This window comes from Octopus sinensis, linkage group LG5 (assembly GCF_006345805.1).
Source record: "Octopus sinensis linkage group LG5, ASM634580v1, whole genome shotgun sequence".
In the NCBI taxonomy this organism is placed as follows: domain Eukaryota; kingdom Metazoa; phylum Mollusca; class Cephalopoda; order Octopoda; family Octopodidae; genus Octopus; species Octopus sinensis.
Window position 1 is genome coordinate 134948340 of NC_043001.1, and position 24925 is coordinate 134973264.

Here is a 24925-nt window from a genome sequence, read left to right on the forward strand (position 1 = left end):
CTCCTTTCTCCCTTCCCCTTTCCACTTCACACCCACTTATCTCAGCATCAACCAACCTATTGACTTTAATTTTCATATCTTGGGATTGTCTCAAATTAGTTAATTGCTCACATCCACTCATCTAGCAATTTTCATACTACTACTACTACTACTACTACTACAACAACTACTACTACTACTACCACCACCACCACCACCACCACCTCCCACTACCACCACCTCCCACTACCACAACCACCACCACCACTACAACAACAACGATATTATTCTTCAACATAGACAAGCAACAGGTGACTCAAATTCAACTAACTTTCTGTCTGTATTGATCTGTGCACGTGTGTTATCAAAACAACTCATCAACAACAAAAATAGCACAAGAAATTATTGGAGTAAACCTTATTTCCCTTTTAGAATATATTGGGAAATTAGAACATGGTTGTAATAGGTCATTTGGTACAACTGGAAATTTTGCCTTACAGATCTCCTGCTACTGTAGTGAGCTATACTATTCCATAGTACTTCATGTCATTATCTAACCTTGACAATGCAGAACTATGATTAAAGGCATGTCTAGCTGTGACCATCATGTCTTTTTTTTTCAGACAGTGTATCTAGGATTACATTATCCAATAAATCCTACTTTTTTAACCCTTTAGTATTTAAACTGGCCATATCCGGCCAAAATAGTTAATCTGTTTTATGTTCAAACTAACCAGATCCAGGCCCTCACACCTACCCTACAATGTTATTTTATATTAAGTAATTACACCATCAAGATCTTGAAGATATGAGAAAATGCATGATTAATTCAAATCAATGGGAATCAATAGGCATTATGTTTGATAGAATAATCTGAACACTAAAGGGTTAAAGACAATGTTGGATATTTGGCCTCTATTTCTTGCAGGGTGAGCAACTGCATAGAGGATCTCTTGTTTGTTTATCATTATTATTTTTATTGGTGGTAGCTCTTTGTAGCTGAGAAAGATTTCCTCCTAGTATGTGATGAATCTAATATGCAATGGGGTTGTTGTTCACACTAACCACAACAAGCAGCAGCATGTCATGTGAAATTTAAAAATCCAGATCCCATTACTTGAAGAATATTTAAAAACCCTAAGAGGCAGTAGTAACCCTTTCATTAAAGGGACAGTGATACACAAGGCCTGAGTATCAAATTTGTCACATTTTAGTTTAATTTACCAGCACCACCACAATTATTATAAAATAATTGTGGTGGTTCCAGATAAATTAAACTAAAATGTGACAAATTTGATACTCAGGCCTGTGTATCAATGTCCCTTTAATGAAAGGGTTACTACTGCCTCTTAGGGTTTTTAAATATTCTTCAAGTAACACATGGAAATGGGATCTGGATTTTTTAATTGTTTGATAGTCAAGTTTGGTTTACACTATTTACTCTTTTACTTGTTTCAGTCATTTGACTGCGACCATGCCGGAGCACCGCCTTTAGTCGAGCAAATCGACCCCGGGACTTATTCTTTGTAAGCCCAGTACCTATTCTATCGGTCTCTTTTGCCGAATCGCTAAGTGAGGGAGACATAAACACACCAACATCGGTTGTCAAGCAATGCTAGGGGGACAAACACAGACACACAAACACATACATACATATATATATATATATATATATATACACATATATACGACCGGCTTCTTTCAGTTTCCGTCTACCAAATCCACTCACAAGGCATTGGTCGGCCTGGGACTATAGCAGAAGACACTTGCCCAAGATGCCACGCAGTGGGACTGAACTATTTGATCAATTTCTGGATAGGGTGAAGAATTTCCTTAATAAAATAGATTATGGACAGTGACTTTTGAATCCATTGAATGATATTTTAAAGTTGCTAGATGAGAATACTGTTTTAAGATAATTTTTAAAAATTGAATATGCTTAATATTAAATGTAAAATGTGATTCTTTCATATCATGCAAAAATTAATTAACTAAACTTTCACTAAATTAATTAACTAAATTTTATATTGCAGACTTATCCAATGATAGTGACGATGGCTTAATAATTTTATTAAAGGCACAGATGACTGACTGTTATGTTTGAATTATTGTTTATGAATAATTAGAGCAATGTTTAACATTATGAATGACTAAGCATATGGATTCAGAAAAAAAGGAAAAAACGAAAAAGCTTTCACTCTATCCCTTATTGCATACTTGCAATATTGATAAATTTTTTAACTTAGTAGTTGAATTTGATGTTTTCGAGTTGGATGTGTTTGAAAAAGCTTTTATAAAACAAAATCAGGGAAATTTGTCAATATACAAAGAGAGAGAGAAAAAAAATAATAGTCATCTTTGTTCTGACTTTATGAATAGCTGCATCATAATCTGCTTTGAAGTTTTCTGTTTGAATTAATTTGCTTCCTTACTTCAAAGGAAAAAAAAAAATCAAGAAACTTCCTAAGGTAGAAATATCAATGCTAAAATCCAAGTAGAAAGTCATCATAGCTAATTGATAAACATATAAAAAATGTAACATAGCCTTAAAGTAATAGGCTACAGAGGAGTTTACTGTACTGAGTGCAAGATAAATAATTAATAAATCTCCTGTAGGATTACTATAATACTATATTAATCATTGTTCAATCAACTAGATCCAAGCTTAATTAATTAGCTTTAACTAATTTCCACCTACAATTTAGAATATTTAGACATTTGTATCAATACTTTATGTCTTATCCAGAAGATATAATTGATATGGTGTCAATTCAAATTGAGATCCTTTGTTATGACAGACACTGTTGATGTTGAATTCATTTCACAAGCAACCAATAATTTTAAGAAGAAAAATTTTAAAACAAGTTGTTACTATGTAAACTTAATATGAAAATTTATTTGATGGGTAGAAATCTATTTGATGGGTAGAAATCTAGAGGTTTTCTTTATCCACTGGAAAATAGTAATCGTCATTTCACATTCACTTTTCAATAATGGCAAGAGCTGAATGAGTGTTCTGAGGCAGTGTTTTATGGTCGTATACAGTAACCAGTAGAATATACAGTTAAATGGAAGTTATCAATACAAAATAATATTGGTAGAACATATTGATGATGTGTATGAAGGTGCCAATGTTTTTTTTTCCTACAAAAGTAATGGCTTTTGCCTGTTTTAAGCACATTATTCTTTTTGGCAACAATACAACTTCAGATAGATTGTCATGTTACAAATGAAATGAAGCAAAAATAATATGGTATAAGTCTTGAAAACAAACTAAAGTGAAGCAAGCTTAGAAAATATCTCCAAAATGAGAGAAAATTAGTCCCTACAGGCAACAGATGAGGCTGAAATAGTATCATTATCATCATCATCATCATCTTTGGAAGTAAAAATTTTTTAATCATAAGAAAATATATCTTTTATCAGAGATTATGTACAGAACATGTTTTCAGCGAACTGAAGGTTTATTAATGGAATGAAATCACATTATGAGGATGGCATATCTATCTCAAAGACATTAATGTAATTTACAGTGACACTGGCAAAATATATCTGTTATGGGTTTAATATACATCTAAATTTCAACTGTTCTGCAGTTGACTCTAAATACTTTTGAAGAAAATGGTCTACAATAAATGATAAACACATTCATTGAAAAATAAAGAACACATTTGCCCTTTAATATCATCATCATCATCATGATTATCGTTTAACGTCCGTTCTCCATGCTAGCATGGGTTGGACGGTTCGACCGGGGATCTGGGAAGCCAGAAGGCTGCACCAGGCTCCGGTCTTATCTGGCAATGTTTCTACAGCTGGATGCCCTTCCTAATGCCAACCACTCCGTGAGTGTAGTGGGTGCTTTTTACGTGCCACCTGCACAGGTGCCAGGTGAGGCTGGCAACGGCCACGGTCGGATTGGTGTATTTTACGTGCCACCGGCACAGAGGCCAGTCGAGGCGGCGCTGGCATCGGCCACGAGTCGGATAGTGCTTTTTACGTACCACCAGACCAGGGATCCTGGCTGGTTCAAATCAAAATCGAATTGAATTAAAATTAATATATAAATATAAAGGAAAATATTAATTACTTGAATTGTTCTATTTTGCCATCAAATAAAAAATGGATGAGTTATTGTGTTAATCTATAAGTGTTCAATATTTCGATAGAAAACCATCATCATTGTTTAACATCCATTTTCCATGTTGGCATGGGTTGGACAGTTTGAGGTCTAAAAAGCCAGCAGTTGCACCAGGCTTCAATCTGATCTGGCAATGTTTCTACAGCTGGATGCCCTTCCTAACGCCAACCACTCTGGGAGTGTAGTGGGTGCTTTTTATGTGCCACCGGCACAGGAGCCAGTCAGGCTGGCCTGGCATCAATTGCGTTCAAATAGTGCTTTTTACGTGCCACCAGCACAGGGGCCAGTCAGGGTGTAGTGGTATTGACCATGTTCGGATGGTGCTTTTTATGTGCCACTGGCATGGGAGCCAGTCAGGGGGTACTGGCATTGGCCACGTTTGGATAGTACTTTTTATGTGCCACCGGTACGAGAACCAGTCAGGCGGACCTGGCATAGACCACGTTCGAATGGTGCTTTTTATGATGGCATGGGAACCAGTCAGGGGGCACTGGCCACAGACACTGTACTTTTGATACTGAAATAACAAAGTTTCTCTTTACAAGTACTACTTTGTTCTACTACTTTAAGGTCAAGTGTATAACAATATATGCATTAAGCACCCATCTAATGAAATGTCACTTATCTATATACACAATTTCAGACAGATTCTTAGATGGTACTTTAAACGGTTAAGTGGAAATAATATCTGTTGGAACTGAATATATATTTTATTACCTGGATTTCTCCCAGTAGTCTTACTTTATAGGAAGGAACGAATTTGATAATCAATATCTTTTTCTAAGAAACATCACACTGAAATAACAAGCTGACAGTTTATGTATCTTTTAATTTTCACTTATTTCAGTCAATGGGCTGTGGCCATGCTGAGGCACCACCACCTTGAAAGAGTTTAGTCAAACAAGTAGACCCCAATACTCATTTTTTTCCAAGTCTGGTACTTATTCTATTAGATCCTTTTGCTGAACCACTAAGTTACAGGATGTAAACAAGCCAACACTGGTTATCAAACAGTATGAATAAACACACACACACACACACACACATTTCACATACAAAAAATCTGTTAGGTTGTTGTTTCAACGTAATGCTGCTTGAAAAAAAAACAAAAAAAAAACAGACGTTGATTATCAAAATAGTTTCTATAAAATGAGATTATTGATTTATTTAAATGGTTCAAAGATGATAAGCAAAGGGATTTTAGGCAAATACAGGAGGTATAAAAATATGTCATAGTTCAGTTTTTGCTATCTTTTAAAAAATATAGTCACTAATCTGAATGCAGAGATAATCACTAATTTAATCCTATACTTTACTTAAGTATCGTTTTATTTTTCAGACAGATGAGGGAATAATATTGTGAAAGGGGGCAGAGAAAATAGAAACAAAAAAAAAAATGATTACTACATTATTGAATATTTTTGATGGTGGCACGAAAGAAAAAAAGCAACAAGAACAAGTAAAAAATAAATAATAAAATAATTAGGATAAAGTTTCAATGTTTTTATAATCTCTCTCTCTCTCTCTCTCTCTCTCTCTATATATATATATTTTTTTTTTATCATCATTTTACAGCTTTCCATGTTGTCATAAGCTGGCTGGGTTATTTCTGTCTGAGTCAGTTCCAGACTCACTGCATTTTGATTCTGAGACAAGCCATCGTCCATGTCTTGTTTCCATGCTCTATTTTTGGCATGGTTTCAATGGTTCAATGGATTCTATGGATTCCTAACATTAAGTGCTTTACAGAGTCTAGAGAGTACATTTTATCGTGATGCTAGTACAAGAGAGGTTGTCTTATATCTGGTAAGATTTAAAGAGTCCTCTCTAGCTTGTGCTGTGTTTGTTCCTTCTTTCATCAGCGCCAAGAGGGTTGTCTTCTTTCTGGAACACTAAAGGAATCACTTCTCTATGCTGTCTATATAGTCATTCTTGTCTTTCGTACACAACTGGGTGGGAAGAGAGTCAGAGTGAGGAGGTGGTAGAGAGAGGAGACAGTAAAGGAAGAGAGATAGAGAAAGAATGAAGGGAGTAAAAGATAGAAAGAGATAGAGAAAGAGAGTGATATATATATATAGGAGTGGCTGTGTGGTAAGTAGCTTGCTAACCAACCATATGGTTCCGGGTTCAGTCCCACTGCGTGGCACCTTGTATATATATATACTCTTTTACTCTTTTACTTGTTTCAGTCATTTGACTGCGGCCATGCTGGAGCACCGCCTTTAATCGAGCAAATCGACCCCGGGACTTATTCTTTTGTAAGCCTAGTACTTATTCTATCAGTCTCTTTTGCTGAACCGCTAAGTAACGGGGACATAAACACACCAGCATCGGTTGTCAAGCAATGCTAGGGGAACAAACACAGACACACACACGCATATATATATATATATATATACATATATACGACGGGCTTCTTTCAGTTTCTGTCTACCAAATACACTCACAAGGCTTTGGTCGGCCCGAGGCTATAGTAGAAGACACTTGCCCAAGATGCCACGCACTGGGACTGAACCCGGAACCATGTGGTTGGTTAGCAAGCTACTTACCACACAGCCACTCCGATATATATATATATATATATATATATCACTCTCTTTCTCTATCTCTTTCTATCTTTATATATATATATATATATATATATATATATATATAGAGAGAGAGAGAGAGAGAGATACATAATTGTTTTTTTGAAGGAAATTGAACAGAATCAGCATGAAGAGCATTATGGAGGAAGAGTGACAGGTGATACAAGAGGAAATAGTGAAGGTGTGATAGAGAGTGAGAGAGTGTAATTGGATGTCGACAATGAATGGCAGAGGAGTAAGTAAGAGAGAGAAAGAGGAAGTGATAGGCAGCAACATAAAATATTTGAAGACCATTTTATAGAAGACCATATTTTGATAGCTATTTCTTTATGCTTTTTAGAAATTACTAGCAGTATCGCCCGGCGTTGCTCGGGTTTGTAAGGGAAATAACTATAAAGCATTTTTAGAGAGTTATAGCCAAAAAGTAGCAAAAAAATGCATTAAAAATGGGAAAAAAATGATGGTAAATTTTTTTTTAAATCGTTGACTCATCGTAGACATTTTTAGAGAGTTACTTCCCTTATATAATAGCGAAAAAATGCATTAAAATGGAAAAAAATGGTAAATTATTTTTTAAATCGTAGACTCATCGTAGATGCGCGCTAATACCCAGAAGGGCTCGATATGAATCACGACTATAAGATACCCGGTTTTGGTTAAACTGCACCGCAAAATGTGGGAGTAGTTAGGAATCTAAATCAGAGTAGACAGACACACAACCTTACTTTTATATATAAAGATTAAGCTTAGAAAATTAAATTTAACAGTTGGTTGTCTTATCTAATTATATTTTAGGTATAGATTACATAGCTTTGCCTTCTTGCACTGTTTTGTTACAAACCCCAAGAAAACTTTCTAAAATTTAAACCAACCAACATTTGAGTAATTTTCCTTGTGTTTCAAGAAACCAAATGTTTTAAAAATATTTCTCGTGATTAGGATATTTTTAGTTAGATAGGTTATTCTAGTGTTTTGATTGCTGTCAAACATTGACTGTAAAATTGTTTCTTCTGAGAGAGGTTCTAAAAATGAATTTTTAGATGAATCTTGAATCATAAAATTCAAAGATGAAATCCCAAATCCCTTCTTCTAAGATGAGTCTTAACTTTTTTTACATCATCAATAAAGAAATGAAAAGAAAAAAGCTTCTTGCTAATCCAATTCTTTTCTGGTATTAAATATTGATTTTTCTTTCTATGTCAGAGGAATTTAAAGTCAGTGATTTTGAGATGTAATCAAGTGTTAAGACACCGCTTTATGAAATAGAAGTGTGAGTGTGTGCGTGTTTGAGAGAGAGAGAGTGAGAGAGAGAGAGAGAGAGAGAGAGAGAGAGAGAGAGGAGAGAGAGAGAGAGAGAGAGAGAGAGATGCATAAAGTATGATATCAATATTTCAATATTTACAATAAATAAATAACAAGATTAATGAGAGGCGAATAAAAGTCTAGAAAGGATATTAAAATAATTTCATCTGTATAACAAGAATAACCAATATATTGTCAACATTCTGATAAATTGTCATAATCCTTAGTGATGCTAGTGTAAAAGAATTTGGTGTGAGGTTTTATGTGAATGTATAAGAAAAGGATTTACAAAAGTGAACAGTCTTTCTATAGGGCCTGGTAAACCAGTTTTGATCTTCAGTTATATATGTTCTATTGTATTTATATTTCTAATAGCTTTTGGGAAAAACATGAGTAATACAACTTCTGTTTCTTCTCTATAATCTTAAGAACCATACATAAGGAAGGAGTTATGGCATTTAGATGTCTCGTTAATATCAGCTGTGTGTGTGTATGTGCATGCGGGGTGGAGTGAGAGTGAAAGGGATGAGAAGAGAAAGCTCACCAATAAATTTTAAAGAACTGTCCAAGTGAATTCTTAGTGGGTAAATCAAGAAGAGAACTTCAATCTGCCTTTTTAATTTATAATTTAATATTTTTAAATAATTAAGTCAGAGGACCTCCAAAACCAGACTAAACACCTGACCCAAATATTTGCAACACTGTTGTGCCAAGCAGTGTACTCAATCCAAGTGACAGATCAAGTCTACTACTGTCCACTGTAACTACAATAAATGAAGTCTCGTGTGTCATCATATTTTAATGTTTGTCTTCCATGCTGGCATGGGTGGACAGTTTGACAGGATGGCTATGCTGAGCTCCAATGTCTGCTTTGGCATAGTTTCTATAGCTGGATGCTTTTCCTAATACCCTGAGTGCATTCGTGTTTTGAAACACAGGCACTAGTGAGGTCACCAAATAACTTTCAAGACAAAGAGAAAGCTCCTCAACAGAGTGGGGTTGTAGTAGAGAGAGAGGGCGTCTTTATGCTAGGTGGTGAGAGGCTGAAGTATGATTGCTAGCACTCTGTTGCTTAGGACGATGAGGGTTCCAGTTGATCTGTTCAGCTGAGCAATCTGCTCATAATATTAATGTGCAAGTGGCTGAGCATTCTGTGTGACAAGGCCGGCCCTTTGAATTACAGGTACAATTCATTTTTGCCAGTTGAGTAGACTGGAGCAATGTGAAATGAAGTATCTTGCTCAAGGATACAATGTGCCACTAGGAATCAAACTTATGACCTTATGATCATAAACTGAGCACCCTAATCACTAAGCCATGTGCCTTCACTCTGAAGTATGATACAGGCACAGTCGTCTTGCTGTAGAGGAAATACATAGCCAGCCAGCATTATATAAGGGTGTGTGGGAATAGCTGCAAGGAAAACAAAGATGGTGGTGATGAGGCGTCAGAGTGCATAAGAGAATACAGACTACAAAAATGAAAGAAACTTGTTCCTTATCCAAACCAGTCTAGACCCTAGTGGTTATATTTCAGAGATCAAGTCACATTATCTATATTCTATTTCTTTACTACCCACAAGGGGCTAAACTCAGAGGGGACAAACAAGGACAGACAAACGGATTAAGTCGATTATATCGACCCCAGTGCACAACTGGTACTTAATTTATCGACCCCGAAAGGATGAAAGGCAAAGTCAACCTCGGCGGAATTTGAACTCAGAATGTAACGGCAGACGAAATACGGCTACGCATTTCGCCCGTCGTGCTAACGTTTCTGCCAGCTCGCCGCCTTTTTAGTTTCTAATATCAGTTATCCCTCACTAATTTCTATTGAATTTTAGACATGTACAATGTGTGTGTGAGTGTATGTGTGCAATTATCATACAATTCTTTGTAGGGTTAAATAATAACTTTATGGATTTATAAACATTTCCTATATTTAGAAATATGAATATACAAACCATACACATTGTCATTTAGTTCATTCATTAAAACTCTATTTCATTTTACATGTTTCAAAATTAATGCTGCACATTTTATCTAATATTGTGTAGAATTAATGCTGTTTGGTTTCAAGTCATTGTTGACTGAGGCTGTGCTCAAAGGTGCCTATGATCATTCTGTCTTATTTTCAGGTATAGAGTGTTTTAGGACTGTATTATTAAATGTGTCCTTACTTTATTTTAGATGGTAGAGTATGATTTGCAGTAGATTTAGCTACTTTTTCCAGCAGGTCAAGCAGCCACATAAAGTTTCATTGCTGACCTTTTTGAAGAAGTAAAATAGGGAAATGGATAAGGATTTGATCTCATTATTTATTATTTTCCTTTCCACTTCATCTAGTAGGTTAACAGGTATCAGATCGTCCAGGAATATTTATCTCTCATCTATTATGTAAATACTATAGTCCCAAAATTTTGAGCATACAGCAGTCAGCTATCAGAATATCTCTGGTTACCCATGTTTAAAAAGAAAATCATCTTAATGGACTCTTAGCATTATTTTCTAAACCTAAAATAATTTGCTCTTTGTATCTTGTGTAACTGTACAGTAGTGCGATAAATACTATTAGATTGGTACATAAAATAGTAGCTGCACAATATAAATGTAACTTCATCAGGTGTCTTGTTATCTCAATGTAGTAACTGGTTACATACATGGTACAATCAAAATTCAAAACTGAGGAGCGTTTACATATTTATTGTGAACAGTAGGCGCAGGAGTGGCTGTGTGGTAAGTAGCTTGCTAACCAACCACATGGTTCCGGGTTCAGTCCCACTGCGTGGCATCTTGGGCAAGTGTCTTCTGCTATAGCCCCGGGCCAACCAATGCCTTGTGAGTGGATTTGGTAGATGGAAACTGAAAGAAGCCTGTCGTATATATGTATATATATATATAAGTGTGTGTGTATATGTTTGTGTGCGTGTGTGTTTGTCCCCCTAGCATTGCTTGACAACCGATGCTGGTGTGTTTACGTCTCCGTCACTTAGCGGTTCGGCAAAAGAGACCGATAGAATAAGTACTGGGCTTACAAAGAATAAGTCCCGGGGTCGATTTGCTCGATTAAAGGCGGTGCTCCAGCATGGCCGCAGTCAAATGACTGAAACAAGTAAAAGAGTAAAAGAGTAAAGAGAGAGAGTAGGCAGGATATCTAATTGATGTCCAAGGACTTCAGTTCAACAATTTGTCATCAAAGTCGTTACTGTACTACCTACTACTACTACTACTACTACTACTACTACTACTACTAATAATAATAATAATAATAATAGTAGTAGTAGTAGTAGTAGTAAAACCAGCAACCATAAAACCTGGTAGTTCTAGAATGCAATGGTCATCAGAGGTTGTGAGAAGTCCTGTTGATATTGACAACTAAACTGTAATAACATATGGCAGGAATAAGTGATGATTGAAATAATATTTCAACAATTGAAGATACATTTGGAACAGACAGAATATTTTGATAAGCTTATTTCAACAATAGTTCACATATTTAATATATAACATAATTTAACAGAGGTAGTAGTAAACCTAATCAATTCAACAGCCTCTTTTTCAGCTTAAATTTGGAATTTCCCATTTTATTTGATATTAACCTGAAATACAAGTTTCCACTTTAACAGATCTAATAATGAAACTATAATTAGCCATTATTTGATATCAATAAAGTTTCTCTTTTTTTCCAATATGTAGCTATTCTAAGTGTTATTGTGAGAACACATTTGGTAAGAACCAAATGCTTGAATATCTGACCAATATTTTCATGTAAATCAAAGACTCCCCTTTTAAGTATTTGGAGTAATTTGAAAATATTTGATAAGATAAATTGGCATGATTTCTTGTTAGAAATAGCAGCCAAATCTCTTTAACCCTTTAGTGTTCAGATTACTTGGTTAAATGTAATGCTTTTTTATTTAAATTGTTTTGAATTAATCATGCATTACCTTATAGCTTTGAGGTTTCAATGATGTGATTGCTTATTTTCAGAATGTCAATGTAGGTTAGGTGTGAGAGGCTAGATATGGCCAGTTGGAATATAAAATATGTAGAATATATTGGGCCGGATTTGGCCAGTTTAAACACTAAAGGGTTAAAATTACACTCTACTTTCTAAAACAGGGACATATTGAATAATGAAGACGGATATGCTACAAACTAAAATTTAGAATTGGATAAAGTAAAGAGAAAGTAACAAGGTTTCCATATTCTACTTAAAATTGTATTAAATGTTTCATCCACAATACTTTTTGGTAAATTAGATGAAAAACAAAACAAATGAAACAATAGCACCCTGCTCACACAGGTTTTTGTAAAACTGTACAAAAAATATTTTATGAAAGAAAGATAATAGTTAATATCAATAAAACATGAGAACTTATCTCTTAAAACAAGCAAGGAAGCCATAATATATTACTGTCTATTATAATTCACTATAATTTACTATTTCCATTATGTGAACAATATGTGTTCTTTCTCATTAATGACATGTCAAAGTTCTAACACATTCTAAATAGGTTGTAGAGTAACTAGATTAATGTAGTTTTAAAGAATAAATTTACATTCTTATATTTTTTGAGAGGAACTGAATATCTGACTAGTTTAAACATGAGAATAAATCCAATTATTAGTAACCTTCAACATCTAATAACTTTGATCACTTGATATTTCCTCTATTTTAAAACCCTGAGTAATTCCATTTGAATACATCTTTGCTCATCGTTTTACATATTTAACACTAAAAATTATTCTAGTAACATTAGAAGGGTAAAATTTCTGAAATTCATTTTTCACATTAATTTGGGTGTGTGTCTAAATGCTTGTATGTGCGCTTGTGTATTCTATTTTATATTCATTTTTCTCTTTGTTATAGGTTAGATGCTGTTGCAAATGTCTGAATTTGCATAAATTTGTTCCTTAGGTATTTATGTCTAAATGCCTTTTCTAATGCCAAATACTCTCAATACTTTTGTAAAATGAATCCTTATTTTTTATCAATATGTGCTGTAGTCTACTGAAAGTTTCTTTATCTATATTTATCTTTGTATGGTTTTTAACTTTAATTATACACTGACAAAAAGGGAGAAAAAAAATCTACATTCTATATGACTGATAATTAATATTTGTGGAGGTGCAATGGCCCAGTGGTTAGGGTAGCGGACTCACAGTCGTAGGATCGCGATTTCGATTCCCAGACTGGGCGTTGTGAGTGTTTATTGAGCAAAAACACCTTAAGCTCCACGAGGCTCCGGCAGGGATGGTGGTGATCCCTGCTGTACTCTTTCACCTCAACTTTCTCTCACTCTTTGTTTCTGTTGTACCTGTATTTCAAGGGGCCAGCCTTGTCACTCTCTGTGTCACGCTGAATATCTCCGAGAACTACGTTAAGGGTACACGTGTCTGTGGAGTGCTCAGCCACTTACACGTTAATTTTACGAGCAGGCTGTTCCGTTGATTCGGATCAACCGGAACCCTCATCGTCGTAACCGACGGAGTGCTTCCAATTAATATTTAAGGTAGAAATTAAATTTTTGTAATGTAAGGATTATAGTTTAATGAATCAATATCAGAAAATTATTTGTACTTATTTAATCCTTCAGAAAAATTTGTTCTCAGATTTTAACATTAACTAGATACACCCACATATAATAAGGTATTTAGTCTAGTGCCACACTATTTAAATATAACTAGTTAGACACAACCAAATATTGCAAAGTATTTAATTTAGTGTCCTATGTTCTCAAAGTAGGAAACAATCAAATATTGTAAGGCAAGTATAGTACCCTACTATTTTAACATAACTAAATGTAACCACATACTATATGGCATTTAGTTCAGTGCTCTATCATTTTAACATAGTTAGACACTATCATATACTGTAAGACTTTAGTCTTACTACTTGATTATGTTTACATAGACACAAACAAATATTGTAAGGCATTTAGCCTGGTGCCCTCCTATTTTAATGTATTTAAACATTTAGTATTTAAACCGGCCATATCCGGCCAAAATACTTAATCTATTTTATGCTCAAACTGACCAGATCCAGGCTCTCACACCTACCCTACAATGTTATTCTACATTAAGTAATTACACCATCAAGATCTTGAAGATATGAGATAATGCATGATTAATTCAAATCAATGGGAATCAATAAGCATTATGTTTGATAGAATAATCTGAACACTAAAGGGTTAAACATTTAGTCAGGTGCTACATTATTTCATTCCTTTAATGGCTAATATTAATAGCATTTTTTAAAACTAAGTAGAGGCATGGCTGTGTGGTCAAGAGGTTTCCTTAGCAGCTATATGTTTGAGTTCAATACCACAGTATGACACCTTAAGCAAGCATCTTCTACTATAGACTCAGATTGGTCAAAGCATTGCAAATAAAATTTGGTAGACAGAAACGGTTTGGAAACTAGCTGGGACATATGTTTTTGGATGATAGCCTTAACAATTTGTTGCTTAGGATACCTTTGAAGGAATTAACTGTGTTGGGCCAAGTCTCAAGTATGAGACTTGTTTCCTTTTTACTAATCTTGGAAGCTCTGAAATAAAGATCATGGCCATAGCTCCATCCCCAATATATATATATATATATATATATTATATATATATATATATATATATATAATATATATATATATATTATATATATATATATATATATATATATATATATATATATATCTAATGAAGGATAAAATTTTTTTCGAAAAAAATATTCTTTTCCCAAAAAATTTTATCAATGGCCAGCATATCAAAAAATACCTTTAAGGGTTAAATCTATAAACAATTCATAATTAAGGGCAAACGAAAAAATTTCTAATGCCAGATATGCCGAAAAATTGGACATATTGTCCATTAACCATATAATTTTTTCACAATATGCACGCTACTCGAAAAAAGGTCGACAGAAATTTCTAAAACATTCCATTATTACCATATCGGACCGATTTCAGGGTTAGCTTATAACAGCCCTCCCTTCGTCAGTGATACATGTGGCAAAAAGAAATAAATGAGATACTTACTCATACCCATGGAAGTAGCGTGCATATTGTGAAAAAATTATATGGCTAATGGACAATATGTCCAATTTTCGGCATATCTGGCATTAGAAATTTTTTCGTTTGCCCTTAATTATGAATTGTATATATATATATATATATATATAAACAGCCAAGAAATTTGATCTAGAAGTATGCTGAAATACTTATAGATGTCTTTTGATGAAGTCATGTTTGTCTATTTGCCAATTCAAGGAGCATATTCACAACTATTTAGGTACATATTCTTTTGGAAATCATTTGCTGCTCTCATCACAGTCTCTCATCACATTGTCTTACGTTCACTGATCTTTACCTAGTCACTCACTGTTACATGTTCACCAATCTCTATCTAGTCACTCTCTATCACGTTCACTTTCTGTTACATGTTCAGTGATCTCTATGAGATCTTTCCAAAAGGAGAGACAATGGATTAACGAAGAAAATAGACGAAATTTAAATGAAACTGTGGAAACACTACAAAGAACACACAGATATGCATACACAGACACACACTCACGTGCAGTGGAAGGATTTATACAGAGCTTGTAGTATGAAATGGAAAGAGTTTTTCTGAACATGAATAACAGACAATTGCAAGTAGCTTTCCTAAAGATTAGATACTTATACCAAGTTGAACAAATCTATTATATATAAAATTAAACATCTTATCAAGAGATAAAACAAAATATCTGCAATGAATATATCTAAGTTATGTTTTGAGTATAAAACTATGAATGAACTTTCAAAACATCTCAGACTAAAAGGTCACACTATAGGCTAGGTATAGGCAACCTATTTCTTGCAGCATGCCTTATGAGATAAAGATATTCCTGTCATAAATCAAGTCCACCACTAAAGTAATAATTCAACAAACATTATAGGTAATACTGAAAGCACTAACATGTAATGGCAAGAAGTTCATACAAATTTCATTGAGACAAAATGTGAAGTGAATGAGAGAGAATGGAATGTTATTGTTTATGCAGAGCTGAAGTTAAAGATTGCTAAAAAATTTTTCAGTCAAAAGCTGTGTTTATATAATGATTTTACACATGCCATACAAAATAGTCACAATATAGGGCTACACGTAATCCAAACACCACACACCACCCACGCCTGCTTATAGATAATGTAATCTATACAGAATGATCAACATCTATACAGACATTGATTTTGAAAATTAGAGAAATAATTACAAATATTTTATATTTTCACCAGAACTGGAATGAAGTATATTAATGTAACATAAAAAAAAAAAAAAAAAAAAGTATTAACAATATTCTACAATAATCTAACATGCACAGAAAGGTATTAAACCTGATTATTCATTTGAAAAATAACTTTTATATTATTGATAAAGCTTACTTTGTACATATAATTAGAATGCAGTTTTGAAAATGGGTTCCCCAAAAAATTATATAATTTAGACATTTTTGTGTAAATACACACACACACACACACATCAATGGTGCAAATCAAATTAAAATAATGAGGTTGAGAAATATTTAAAAAAAATAACTTAGATATGAAAACAAACATAAAAAAATTTTAATTTGAATGCTCTGCTTTTATACGCTGCTTTGTTGTAGAGCGTGTGATGAGCTGTACATTGCCGCCAATTTGTTGTTGTGGATGTTGAATCATGCATGACCTACACTATTTTGAATGTAGTCAATTTATGAATGGAAGTGCCCTACTATTAACACTGCGATGACTGTTCCTGTTGACAAACTACTACAATTTCGAGTGCTTTTTGAATCACAGTCACACTTCCCAGTTCAACTTTCTCACTATCTTAAGATTCTATTTCAGCCCTCCCCTGTATTTTTCATTTCAACAAGCCACATGCTGAGATGATGCTACAAGTCATCCCCCAAATTACAAACTGAGACAGCACGTATTATTTTACCAATACAGTAATCATCGACATAACAATATGTCAACAAGCTTTCAGCAAATAGATTAGTTACAGAGTCAATATCTTTATACACAACTAGCAGATTCATTCAAAATCATTTTATTTATTCAATTGCTTTAACACAAATTTAATTTCTTTTTCTCTTGAAGCCAGTTGATGGCTGATATTTTTGAAAATATTTGCAGGCACAGGAGTGGCTGTGTGGTAAGTAGCTTGCTAACCAACCACATGGTTCCGGGTTCAATCCCACTGCGTGGCATCTTGGGCAAGTGTCTTCTGCTATAGCTCCGGGCCGACCAATGCCTTGTGAGTGGATTTGGTAGACGGAAACTGAAAAGAAGCCTGTCGTATATATATATATATATATGTATGTGTGTCTGTGTTTGTCCCCCTAGCATTGCTTGACAAGCGATGCTGGTGTGTTTATGTCCCCGTCACTTAGCGGTTCGGCAAAAGAGACCGATAGAATAAGTACTGGGTTTACAAAGAATAAGTCCCGGGGTCGAGTTGCTCGACTAAAGGTGGTGCTCCAGCATGGCCGCAGTCAAATGACTGAAACAAGTAAAAGAGTAAAGTGTAAAGAGAGTATAACAGCATTTGAATATATCAGTATTACTTTTGTTCTTCAGTTTTACAACTATCTTTGAAAGCTAGCATGAGGTGAAATGGGTATGCAAATTTTATATTTGTACATGAATTGCATTTTATATTTTTCTTTGCATCACAATAATCTTCCTGATATTTGTGAGAAATGTCATATTTTTAACTTGCTGACTTTGGGAATAGATATTTCCAACCAAGCTATATGGAAATCAGGCAATAACTTTGTCCAACCTATGCTAACATGGACAACGAACATTAAATTAGGACAAAAGTTTAAAAGTTTGTGTCTGTGTTGTATGCAATATCAGACTAGTTACATCACAACTTAGTGAAGACACATGGTTCATTGTTTAGAGTGTCCAGCTTACGATCTTGCATTGTGAGTTCGATTCCTGGACTGGGCTGCGTGTTGCGTTCTAGAGCAAGACACTTCATTTCACGTTGCTTCACTTTACTCAGCTGTAGAAATGAGTTGCGACATCACTGGTGCCAAGCTGTATTGGCCTTTGCCTTTCCCTTGGATAACATTGGTGGCGTGGAGAGGGGAGGCTGGTATGCATAGGAAACTGCTGGTCTTCCATAAACAACTTTGCCTAGACTTGTGCCTCAGTGGGTATCCCATGGTCATTCATGACTGAAGGGGGTCTTGATTCGACATCACAACTTATCGATAAAAACCATCATGTTACTGGTCCTGAAGATACATTTTCCAACTATTATGCAAACGCACACCAGCCATGAATCACAGCCAAATTTCCTCAAACCACACCAAAAAAGGAAGAATGCATTAGACAATATAGCCCTAGACATATAAAAAAAGTGAGGTCACTGCTAGAATGCACTTGATCATAGGCATGTTCAATAAGGGCTAACCTAAGGTTAAACAGCAACAACATTAATCAAGAGAATATGTAATAGAGCTTCATATTCAAGTAGCTATGAAGATTCTATTGAATTTTAGTTCTCCCAAGATGAACAGATTAAAATGTAATTTTTTAGTAAGTTAAAGCAATATATATAAATCTCACAAAAAATAGCTTACTGGATAGAATGATGGAATTCAAAATCGAAATCTACTAGAATTCAAGTGTATTCAAAATACAGAAATAAAGCTACATAAAACTTCTATGCTCTTGACTAATGGGATTATAAACATTTCTGTATCTAAAAGAAATTGTATTGTTTGCGAGAAATTGTTATAATCATTATTCATTCATTTTTTACCTCTGTTTTTTCCCATACTAGCATGAGTTAGGTGAATGATTTATTGAGGCATTATTTTACAGCTGCATTTCAAGAAAGTGGGTAAGCAATTTAATGATAACAATGGTACCACTCACAGTCAGTGGCTTTCGTAGATTCCATATATAAATAAACACACACACACACACATGCAGATAAAAACAAGCTTCCTTCAGTTTCCATCTATTAAATCTATTTACAAAGCTTTGATTGACCTAGGACTATGCAGAGACTGAACCCAAAAATCATGGTAGTGGAAAGTGAACTTCTCTACCACAACCATTAGGAATTATAATTTAAATATTATTAGTTTCAACAAATATCATTATTTTCAACAAAGCAAGCTTGCAGTATTGTTAGCATGCCAAGGATAATACTTTGTGACATTTCATCTGTCTTTACAATCTCAGTTCAAAGTCTGTTGAAGTCAACTTTGCCTCTCATTCTTTTGGGATCAATAAAATAAGTACCAGTTGAGTACCAGAGTTGATTTAATTGACTTAAACCCTCCTCCAAACCTGCTGGCTTTGTGCCAAAATTAGAAACCCATATTTTCAACAAATGAATTTTGATTATTATTTCATTTTAGTGACAATAAAACTAAGATTTAATAGAATAAATGCAAGTCCCAGTTTAATTTATAACACTTTCCAACTGAGCATTAAACATAGTTTTATTTGATGCTAAGAACATAATTTTTCTATAGAAATAAAATAAACATGAATTTGAATATTGATAAATTTATGTTAATTTTATTTGAATAGTGAAACACACTTAAAATCTTGAATTATGTGTAAAGTCTTGCTACACATAATTGATAACAATGAACTGAATTTGTAAAATAATGAAACCCCAGGTAAGAATTTACACTGCTTTTGCACACACACAATCTTTCTCTCTCTCTCTCTATATATATATATGTGTGTGTGTAGACATATATATATATATATATGTCTACACACACACACACACACACACATATATATATATATATATATATATATATATATATATATATCATCATCATCATCATCATCATCGTTTAACGTCCGTTTTCCGTGCTAGCACGGGTTGGACAGTTCGACCGGGGTCTGGGAAGCCAGGGGCTGCACCAGGCTCCAGTCTGATCTGGCAGAGTTTCTACAGCTGGATGCCCTTCCTAACGCCAACCACTCCGCGAGTGTAGTGGGTGCTTTTTACGTGCCACCTGCACAGGTGCCAGGCGGGTCCGGCATCGGCCACGATCGGTTGAAGCTTTTAACGTGCCACTGGCACGAAAGCCAGCCAAGGTGGCGCTGGCAACGGCCACGTTCGGATGGTGCTTTTATGTGCCACCGGCACAGAAGCCAGTCGGGCATATATATATATATATATATATACGTACATACACACACACACTCAAATAGATTTGTTCATCCTCTTTTCTATACGGCTATCATGGAGGTGTTTGAGGCATTGTTTTACAGCTGGATGCTCATCCTGTCACTAATTATTACCTGTTTTACAAGAAAGGGATACCTTATTTTACATGCCTCCAAAGGTGCAAAGTGAGTGACTTCCAGAGTGCAAATGTACACTCAGGCATAGATGCACAAGTGTACACCCCCCACACCTACACCACACACTCAGTATCCCCCACTCCATAGGTTTCTTTCAGTTTCTGCCAATGAAATTCATCTACAAGGCTTTGGTTGACCTGAGGCTATCGTAGAAGTGGGACTGAACCTGAAACCCTGTGGTTAAGAAACAAACATTTTGACCTATATCTATCCATCTATCATCTGTCTATCTCAGAGAAAGAGAAACAGAAAGAGAGAGAGAGAGAGAGAGAGAGAGAGAGAGAGAGAGAGAGAGAGAGAGAGAAAGAAAGAATATAAACTGAAAATTCATCCAAATGTTCCATATTGTTTCACAGAAGTTGGGGAGGATAATCGACATAAACACACAAAGTTGCTATAGAACATTGTTCTTGGAGTACACACACACACACACACACACACACACACAAGCATCTAAGACTATTTGTTTATATACATACATACACATATAAGTATGTATTCTGCGATGACATCTCTCAGAATACATACTTATATGTGTATGTTTGTATATAAACATACAGTCTTAGATGCTTGTGTGTATGTGTGTGTGTACTCCAAGAACAATGTTCTACAGCAACTTTGTGTGTTTATGAGAGATGTCATCGCAGAGTATACTCGCAGCAAGTATAGATGGGCTGGACACGTTGCCCGGCACACCGATAATCGGTGGACGCACGCAGTTGTCGAGTGGTACCCGCGTGAGCGGAAAAGACCACCCGGAAGACCTTTTGTTACCAACCCAGCTGAAACCGGCTCTGGCTCTGAATACAAATGTCTTGTTTCCATAAGTTTTGAATTAAAATCTTCCACTAAACCTTAGTTACAATTTATGTTCCGAACACTAGCTGAATGATAACTAAGTTATTTTACTAAATCCTTTGTTATATTTAAAGTAATTGAAAGAAACACAGAGCATCTCAAAATAAATACAGTAATGAAAGGGTTAATCTTAACACCAAGGAAATGAGGACAAGATATATTTTATTTGAGTTTGTTAATAGATTTTCAAAAACATTCTAAAATGTATATATTTATGGAAAATTGGTTAATTATTCAATAAATACTTTAAAAATATGTTTTAAGTAAATAGCTAACTGTTTTGAGTTTCTGAAATTGTATTTGGACTAGAAAGGAAGTCAAAGATTAATACTTATAAACAAGGAATGGTTATAGATTGGTTACTGTCTTCAACTCATGATTTACAGTTAAAATTCAGAATTCAAAGGAAGAGTAATGCCTTTTGAACCTCAACTGAAATTTAAACTCTACAAGCAATTAAAATGGTTGCTAACCCATATAAATTCTAATTTGAAAAAAGCTACTCTCCAAATGCAAGCACTAAAAAAACATTACCCCATTATAAAAAAAAGCAACAAAAACAAAATTTAAAAACAACAGAAGTTTTAAATATTTAACACTCAAAACAGCAATGAAGAAAGTGTTCTTGTTGAGTAACAAAGGAATTTATTATATTAAATTGTCTATTTTTTCCTGTTCAACGTATTAAACAAGACTTACACTGATTATGCTAAATATCCTTTTCTTCTGCTAGTGACTATCAACCCAATCTACCATTTTATAAGAAAACTTTAACCTTTCATACCACTTTTTCTTTTCCTTCACATAAAGTGCTATTTATTTGAAAGCGCATCCTTGATTTACTTTTCCTGATAACAACCATGTTACTTTACTCATCAACGGATTTCTAAGAACAATTCTTTTCAGTAAGACTACACAACTCTGTATGAACCCAGCTTTTACTGGGAATATGTCAAACTTAATTTCTTATTTAACTATAGCACTATTTATCTATTCACTCTACAATCAGAGCATTTTTATGAAATTATAGAATTTGTCTAGATTATCCTTAGAGGTAAACGATATCTTTTAAATCTTTTAAATAAGGCGGCGAGCTGGCAGAATCGTTAGCACGTCGAGCGAAATGTTTAGTGGTATTTTGTCTGCCGTTACGCTGTGAGTTCAAATTCCACCGAGGTCGACTTTACCTTTCATCCTTTCGGGGTCGATTAAATAAGTACCAGTTATGCACTGGGGTCGATATAATCGACTTAATCCCTTTGTCTGTCCTCTCTGTGTTTAGCCCCTTGTGGGCAGTAAAGAAATAGATATCTTTTAAATCTTGAGGAGTTTCATGAAAACACAGTTATGCCTCATCATTCAATAATGTTTCAAATGATTGAATGATGTATTCAGAAAAAGGTCAACTACCAACAAATATAGCAGCCAATTACCCCTCAAATTATACCCTTCCATTGTAAAACACAAAGAGCACATTAGATAATGTAGTTTTAGTTATTTCTAAAAATAGTGGGTTCAGTCCCACTGCATGGCATCTTGGGCAAGTGTCTTCTGCTATAGCCCCGGGCCGACCAATGCCTTGTGAGTGGATTTGGTAGACGGAAACTGAAAGAAGCCTGTCGTATATATATATATATATATATATATATATATATATATATATATATATGTGTGTGTGTGTGTATGTGTTTGTGTGTCTGTGTTTGTCCCCCTAGCATTGCTTGACAACCGATGCTGGTGTGTTTACATCCCCGTCACCTAGCGGTTCGGCAAAAGAGACCGATAGAATAAGTACTGGGCTTACAAAGAATAAGTCCTGGGGTCGATTTGCTCGACTAAAGGCGGTGCTCCAGCATGGCCGCAGTCAAATGACTGAAACAAGTAAAAGAGTAAAAGAGTAAAGAGTAAGAGTAATCCCCTTTTTTCCTCTCACTTCTTCTGCAATCCTCAAATTTTCTTTCCTCATTCCTATAAGGTCTATCCAGACATTATAGGAGTGGTTCTGCAAAGTGTAATTATATTTGCTATCACAAGGTGTTTCTACCAAGTGGTACATGTACATTCAAAGTCATGAACACTATTATGATTTGTTGAATAAGTCAAGAGAATAGGAGCTTAGTACCTGACATCGCTAGAAATTTAATTGAACTCTAATGTACAATTGGGTGGAGGAAAAATTATATACATTTCTTTTAACTAACAAACAGAACCCTTATTGCATTATCTTGCTTGGTTTCAGAATTATCATGTTATCTATATTCTTGAGTTTAACAATAGGGATTCTATCTGTTGTAGAATACTGCATTTATATTCAGCCTTTTTGCAATGATTATAATGAACCCATTCATTACATATATATTTACCTTTGAAAATGTTAGGTCCAGTCTGCTAAACAGGCTCATGCTACTGCATACATCGATTAGAGATGAGCTAGGAAAGCATACGTTCTATGGATTTCTTTTTCGGTCTTACTCTGTGGTCTGTACTTCTATATAACTAGATGATGAAAGTCACAGGGTATACTGTGAACAATTTACAGACTTAGGTGAAAGCTTGGGGAAGATTAGCATTTCAAATGATTCTAGTTTGGGAACAGATTATCTTGAAACTTCTTTGTATCAGTCCTAAATTTACCACCAGCAAAAAAAAAATTATAAACTCTGAATTCAGAAGAACCTATTTTTTTACTACCCACAAAGGGCTAAACACAGAGGGAACAAAGAAGGACAGGCAAACGGATTAAGTCGATTATATTGACCCCAGTGCGTAACTGGTACTTAATTTATCGACCCCGAAAGGATGAAAGGCAAAGTCGACCTCGGCAGAATTTGAACTCAGAATGTAACGGCAGACGAAATACGGCTACGCATTTCGCCCGGTATGCTAACGATTCTGCCAGCTCGCCGCCTTTGAATTCAGAAGAACCAGCAGCAACACTAGTATGACAACCATTTCTCTCTCAATGTCTTTTCCTGATGGACTCAGTAATCAATCTTTTTTCTTGTGCCAAATTTTTGTATTTTTATATTCTTTTATTAGGGAGGCTGGTAAGCTTCCTTGCAAACTTGAACACTCAGGAGTTATTTCTTTTGTCTTAAATATAGAAAACTCTTGTTTTAATACCTGTGGTAATGCATAATTGAAACAAAAAACAAGAGTTGTACTGCTATATGCTAATTTAACATTGTTTTGATGTTTATTTCACTAAGGCAACCCAATGAACTCTGTAGTTCCAATGTAACAAAACTATTATTTGTTAACAGTGCTGGTTTCAGCAAATCCAAATACATACACATAAGGTGGTGAGCTGGCAGAACGGTTAGCACACTGGGCAAAATGCTTAGTAGTATTCCATCTGTTGCTATGTTCTGAGTTCAAATTCCACTAAGGTTGATTTTTAGGCAAGCGACGTCGATATCGAACCTCATCCGACGACAGGCACCTATGCTTGCGAAGACCTGTTGGGGCAAGTGAAATCGGAATCGGAATCGAAATTGAACCAATCCTATGACTGGCACCCGGCAGACGCCAGGACCCCTGGACTGGAGATACGTAAAAAGCACTATCCGAATCGTGGCCGATGCCAGCGCCACCTCGATTGGCTTCCGTGTCGGTGGCACGTAAAAAGCACCATCCGAATCGTGGCCGAAGCCAGTGCCGCCTCGACTGGCTTCCGTGTCGG

General features: G+C 35.0%; 1 protein-coding gene across 7 annotated transcripts in view; it reads right to left on the reverse strand.

Moving 5' to 3' along the window:
• The window catches only part of LOC115211602 (neuroglian), a 149789-nt gene that overhangs the window by 110751 nt on the left and 14113 nt on the right, over positions 1-24925 (reverse strand). The window contains exon 1 of one of the 7 annotated variants that reach the window (XM_036503098.1): positions 5002-5012. The exons of the other annotated variants lie outside the window; for them this stretch is intronic. The gene's annotated coding sequence lies outside the window, so the exon portion shown is untranslated. Of the gene's footprint in view, positions 1-5001; positions 5013-24925 lie in introns of those variants that run through there. 7 annotated transcript variants of the gene reach the window in all.